Source organism: Hemibagrus wyckioides, linkage group LG07 (genome assembly GCF_019097595.1).
Source record: "Hemibagrus wyckioides isolate EC202008001 linkage group LG07, SWU_Hwy_1.0, whole genome shotgun sequence".
Lineage (NCBI taxonomy): Eukaryota > Metazoa > Chordata > Actinopteri > Siluriformes > Bagridae > Hemibagrus > Hemibagrus wyckioides.
The window spans coordinates 33,414,611-33,421,344 of NC_080716.1; the positions used below are offsets into that span (position 1 = coordinate 33,414,611).

At 38.6% G+C, this 6,734-nt stretch overlaps 1 pseudogene; it reads left to right on the plus strand.

Moving 5' to 3' along the window:
• Window positions 1–1,906: 1,906 nt before the first annotated feature.
• On the plus strand, window positions 1,907–5,717 carry LOC131355532 (E3 ubiquitin-protein ligase TRIM39-like; annotated as a pseudogene).
• Window positions 5,718–6,734: the final 1,017 nt, after the last annotated feature.

The window sequence follows — 6,734 nt, forward strand, 5'->3', positions numbered from 1 at the left end:
CTCAAGCATCATTTCTAAAATATCTTGAGGAAGAACCAAGAGTGAGGCATTAGTGAAGAAAGAACACTATTAGTCAGGAGCGACTGGATATAGAGCTGCATGAAGATCACTTTCTCTCTCTGTGTGTTTCTAATGCGTCCAATTCAGGTCACACCAAGTGGTTAGATTTAGTACTTCAGCACATCCTAGGGCGTTATATATGGATTGTTAGATTTCTACAATGATGCTGAGGTAGAACTGAAGGAAATGGATTTTCTGTCAATCAAATGGTAGCAAAGGTAGGAACAAGGCTTGAGACACCCAATCAGTGCATGCCAATCTCTCCACACACGCTATTTTAGATTAGTGTGTGCTAGGAGCCAGTCAGTAAAGGTGAACAATTCTCCACCAAAAATTAAACATACAGGGGGACAATGTGGCTAAAAGGGTTTTAGGAGAGAGGGCTTCCTACATATTTAGTGCTAAATAACATCTGGAATTAGACATTGATTAGTACTGTAAAATATTACATCACATCTCTAGACAGTTATTATCCTTTAGATGGGGACAAACAGACGAAGATAAATGTAGTGAAAATATCTGTAACTAGTGATGAACTCAGTAACAGCTCCAATCACATAGGTAACTAAACATGCATATGGTAATTAAGAATTAGAACACATGAAAACTCTATAGATTTGTAGCATTACCTGAACAATGGAGAACGAATGGTGAGTAATGTGTATTGTGGGGCAGAAAATAAATCAGACCTGGAGAAAACACTAAATAATACATGAAGACATCACAATGAAACCTCGTGAATACAGTTCAGTTTAATCCCATATGAAACGATGCATTCGACACCAAACCCATTCTGACCGAACACCTTCATTACAAAAATACTTCACTTTTTGTTAACTTTTATGTTAAAAGACTATTTTCCCAGTAAATCTCCAGCCCACTCAGTGTGGGAAACTTACCTTCAGCATGTCCCATGAAATCTGGAATTTCTGCATGTGTTTGACGGAAAAGTGTTTTTGGTGAGCTAACACCAGACCTTCAGATGATTTTCATCCCTAGTGTCTTTCTGAAAAAACTCTTATCTTTAATGGTTCTAAACCCTCTCCACTCTTAACTCCACTATTTCTTATCAACCATTGTTATCAGTTAATAAACAATACTTTATCAGAAGATATTTATCACCTTCTTTTATCATTTAATGAACAATCTGTCACGTGTAAATTCACCCTGAGCAGAAACAGATGTTGTGATGTAAGTGCACTGTAGATGTGATTAATATGATTTCGATGCGACTAAAACTACTTTAATATGTTGGAGTTTTTCTTTATAAAATGATAATATTGAGGCAAATGATTTTGGCTGAGGTGAAAATGTTTTTCTCGCTCTAATTAAACTCAGGATGCTCGTTATGTGATATGTAGAGAATTCTTACCTTGACCTCTGTATTGTCTGACCAGCAGAATGATGGCCACCAGCAGATATAATTATTATAATCATGTTTTATTTATGCTGAAAGGTATATAGACTTACATAAACGAAACACTTTAGCTTACATCATGTAAGGATTGATGTGAATTCAACTGATAAATGAATATTTAAATGATTTCTCAGGTCTGATTTAGAGCCAGCTTTTTGGTGACTCTTCTCTCTCTGGGTCATTACAGTGATAGAAACCTTCACCTGACTGTGAGACAGATCGGACATCTTTACAGAAATTTGATTAATTACTTCAATTATAGCGCGAGAAAAGCCAAAGGGGGGGGCGTGTCTCTCGTGACGTCACTGGGCTGAAACGAAACTCAAGCGTGAATCCGTTTCCTAACCAAAACCAGATCCTTTCAGCGGGACTCATCCCCGAGCCTGAAGATTGTCTCTCCATCGCGGTTTTAAACCACTGCAGGTAAACACCAAAAGAACAGGAACAAGAGGAGGAACAGAAAGTGATTAGGCTACCGATGAGATTACTTTCTCTCTGTCATTTTTTATTTGATTTCTTTCATGTTACAGTTCAGTTCCTCTTCAGGCTCAAACACTCAGGCCTTCATCCTGAAGAACATGGATTTATCACATTAAACATGTGGAAGTTTTGCTGTGGTACAGGAGATTATTCCAGAAAGAGGTTTGAACATCTGTCTGTCACTCAGGAGAAACGAAGATAAAGTGTAAAAATACACCGCTTCAGTTTCAGGATTCAGGACGTTTCAGATCAATCTCCATTATAAAATGTTTTCTGTCTTTCTGGAAGGAACGAAAGCAACAGCAGGCCAGCTGTTAGTGATGGGGAAAGTGGGCGGAGCGCAGGAAAAGTGAAATACTTACAAAATTAAGTAGAATAAAACGCTTCTGTAAAATAATAATAACATTGGACAAATACTGGAAATGCAAACGTCCAATATGATAAAAATACAAACTTGACAAATAATGAATTAATCGTGTGATTGATCGACAGATTAATTGATACATTTTAATTTTATTAATTAATTAGTAAACTCTTTACATTTTTCTGTATTTCTGCATAAGTTTGACCTGAAATGTGATCAGAACTTCGTTTTTTTGTGTACTACATAAAAAAATGAGACAGGACCATCCCTTGTGGAGATACCGTGCCACACACCACCTGATCTGACTTTTTTTTTTTTCGGTACACAAACTGAGGTCTGGATGTCAGGTACTCTCTGATGCAAGAGATAAGGTAATGTCTACATGCAAACTACTAAGGAGAGGATGAATTGTGTTGAATTCTTGGAAGAAATCAGAGAACTTGAACCTTAGTGTGCAGCCTGCCTTGTCCATGTGGGACTTGTCCTCCACAGTTGGTAGATTATTGCATCATCAACACCTATGTAAGATGTGTCAGTAAGTAAAATTCTCAGGGTCCAGTGATGAGTCAGGTGTGGGTCTAAGGCAAGGACCAATCTTTCCAGGGTCTTTATCATGTGTGATGTTCATGCCACTGGTATGAAATAATCAGGGGCAGTTAGACCCCTTGTCATGGGTACTGGAACAGTACTTGCAAAGCTTGGGCACACCAGCTCAAGCTCAGCAGGTCAGCTGAGGTTTTAAGCACTCCTTCTTTACCTGATCCGCTGTAACACTTTTCGACATGCTGTTATTGGAAAATAATCAGCACTGTGGTGGTAACAGTGACTCCACTCCATCAGTGATTATTCCCAGTAACAGCGTGGCACTGACTATTGTTCCCTGCAAGAATAATAAAAAAATATAGAGTGAAATAAGTAAAATAGTAAAATTAAAAAAATAGTGCATAAGGACATTTCATATACTGTGTGACAAAATGCATTTTTAATTATTAATTAAAATTAATATGAAGTGTTTTAAAATTTGAGATTGTTACTGGTGTTAGATTTAATTCAAATGAAAATTCATGAACAATCTGTGAAGATTTCTGAAGTCTAAATCCATTCTCGTTGTGTTTCCTGTGTCAGGCATGGCTTCCTCCAGCAGCATCCTGTGTGAAGATCAGCTCCAGTGCCCTATCTGTCTGGATGTGTTTACTGATCCAGTCTCTACTCCATGTGGACACAACTTCTGTATGATCTGTCTCAAAGAGTTCTGGGACAGCAGTTCACACTGCCAGTGTCCAGTGTGTAAAACCAGTTTCCCCAAAAGACCTGAGTTATGTGTGAATACATTCATCTCTGCACTTGCTGCTCCATTTAAGAAATCAGTTCAGGTGAAATCCCACAGTACTGCAGATCAGCTTCCTCTCAAGCCTCTCAAGAAGGTTCTGTGTGACTCCTGCTCTGAGAAGAAGCTGGAGGCTCTAAAGTCCTGTCTGCACTGTGGAGTTTCTTACTGTAACACTCATCTCATGCCCCATAAAACTACAGCTAAATTAATGAAACACAAACTGATTGACCCTGTGGAGAACCTGGAGGACTACATCTGCCAGAAACATGAGAGACCTCTGGAGCTGTTCTGTAGAGACGACCAGACGTGTGTGTGTCAGTTCTGTACTGAGACAGACCACAAAACTCATAACACTGTTCCTCTAGAGGAGGAGAGTGGAGACAAGAAGGTGGGAGAGACTGAATATTAATAATAGTTACTTTTTTTTTAAGTTTGCAAATGAATTACAATTAAAAGAGAAATATAATGAAAGTTTATATAATGCTAAATATTTGTCCTAGATTCAGTTGGGAAAGACACAAGCAGAAGTTCAGCAGATGATCCAGGAGAGACTGAAGAAGATTGAGGAAATCAATCGAAATGATTAACTCGATTTCTCGCCTGTTAGCAAACCCAAAAGAAGGAGAAAGGAGATGTTGTGGAGATCTTCAGTGCTTTGATAGGCTGCATTGAGAGAAGACAGGCGGAGCTGCTTAAGGTGATGGAGGAGAAGCAGAAAGCAGAAGAGAGACAGGCTAAAGAGTTCATTAAAGAGCTGGAGCAGGAAATCACTGAGCTAAAGAGGAGAAACACCGAGCTGGAGCAGCTCTCACACACTGAGGATCACCTCCACCTCCTACAGGTCAGAGTCCCTCTGTTTCTCAATAGCAATGCAGCACATGACAGGACAACAGTCCCCATGCTGAGGGATTTCTCCTCTCTCCTGCTGTACTGTAGATTTACCCGTCACTCTGCAGCTCTCCACACACCCAGGACTGGACCCACGTCACAATAAACACTCATCTGAGTGTGGAGACCCTGAGGAGCGCTCTGTCTCAGCTTCAGGAATCTCTCAGAGATGAAATGGAGAAGCTTGATCAGACTGGTCAGAATTTACTGAGTTGAGTCATTCAAAGAATAAATCAATTTTGTTAATGTTTATAAAAATCTTGATAACAGAAATACATGTCTCTATCTCTACTCATGTTTATTGTTACAGTATTTTGTTGTAATTTATAATAATCAAATTTAATTAAATGTAACAGCAAATAACATTTTCCAATAATATTTTTCAAACAGAACTGAAGAGAATTCAACAATATGCAGGTTTGTGAGTTCTTATTAATCACATGAATATATATTTCCGCTGTTCCAAACTGTGCAGTGATAAAACTGATGTACGCTGTGTTTGTGTCTCTCAGTGGATGTGACCCTGGATCCTGATACAGCGCATCCTGAACTCTTCCTGTCTGATCACGGGAAACAAGTCAGGCATGGAGACACAGCACAGAATCTGCATGATAGTCCAGAGAGGTTTGATGAAGACATTAATGTGTTGGGAAGGGAGGGATTCTCCTCAGGGAGATTTTACTATGAGGTGAAGGTCAGAGGGAACAGAGAGTGGGATTTAGGAGTGGTCAGAGAGTCCATTAACAGGAAAGGGGATCTTACATACAGCCCTGAGAATGGATACTGGTCTGTGTGGCGGAGGAATAAGACTGAATATGCACTGGACTCTCCTCCTGTCCCTCTCTTCTTGAATCGGTCTCCTCAGAAGGTGGGGGTGTTTGTGGATTATGCAGAGGGTCTGATCTCCTTCTATGATGTTGATGCAAAATCTCATATCTACTCTTTCACTGGTCAGAATTTTACTGAGACACTTTATCCATTATTCAGCCCCTGTCTCAGTGATGGAGGTAAACGTTCATCACCGCTGATCATCTGTCCTGTTAATAAAATCTAATACAAATTTCTAAATCTGATGGTGAACAGTTAACAGTGGATTCATTTAACTGGGGTCTTTATGTTTTGTAATGCTCAATGTTTTAAACGTTGTTTCTATATAAACTGTGTGTTAAGACCGAAAAGCTAAGAAATAAAAAAGTTAATGTTTTTTGTTTCATTTTGTTTTATTGTTAGACTCTGCATTTAGCTACCAAATTCACACACACACACACACACACACAAAGTAAATGCAACATTATGCAAAGCGTAAATAACTTAAATGAAATATTCTTTGAAATAAAATAGAATGTGATAAATAGAAATACTTGACCGTAATCAGTATCATATGATACATGGACTTACATAAACTAAACACTATAGCTTACATCATTTAAAGGTGCTGAATTCAACAGTTGTATTAGAATTAATATTTCAATAATTTTTCACATTTGACTGAGATCCAGCTCTTCTGTGACTCTCCTCTCTCTGGGTGTTTGCAGAGGTAGAAACCTTTATCTGACTGTGAGACAGTTCAGATGATCATCTCTCTTGCAGGCTGGGTCTGGAGAACTGATCCATCTTTAGAGAAGTCTCTTATGGCATAAGTTCAGTGTAAATAAAACTCAACCTTAAAGCTTTCATGTCCTTTCAGGAGGTCACGGTCTCGAGTCTGAAGTGTCTCTCTTTCTTTGAGGTATTAAAACCTCTGCAGGAGGAAGAGGAAAAAGAGGAGGAAAAGAGAAATACAAATTAGTAAGTAATGCTACCAATTAGACTGTTTATATAGTAGTTTCCGCTTGTTTTCTATAACTATACAGTTCAGTTCTTCTTCAGGCTAAAACACACAGGACTTTCATCTTAACAAACAGGAACATAGCTTACATTAAACATGTGGAAGGTTTTCTGTGGAACTGGAGATTATTCAGGAAAGCCCTATTGTTTTTCATTCCTAATTATTATTTACAATCATAGTCTTTAAGGACATTGATACAAAATGGGACAGTCATTAGGTATAGCTAAAATAAAATTGGTCCAAGAATTGGTCTAAGATGGCGGCGTGGCTGTAGCTCTCAGCATGCACTCCAGATCCAAAATGATGCTATTCAAGTTTTTAGCCTGACTTGTTCATGTATACGACTACCAGACACTAATACAGTACA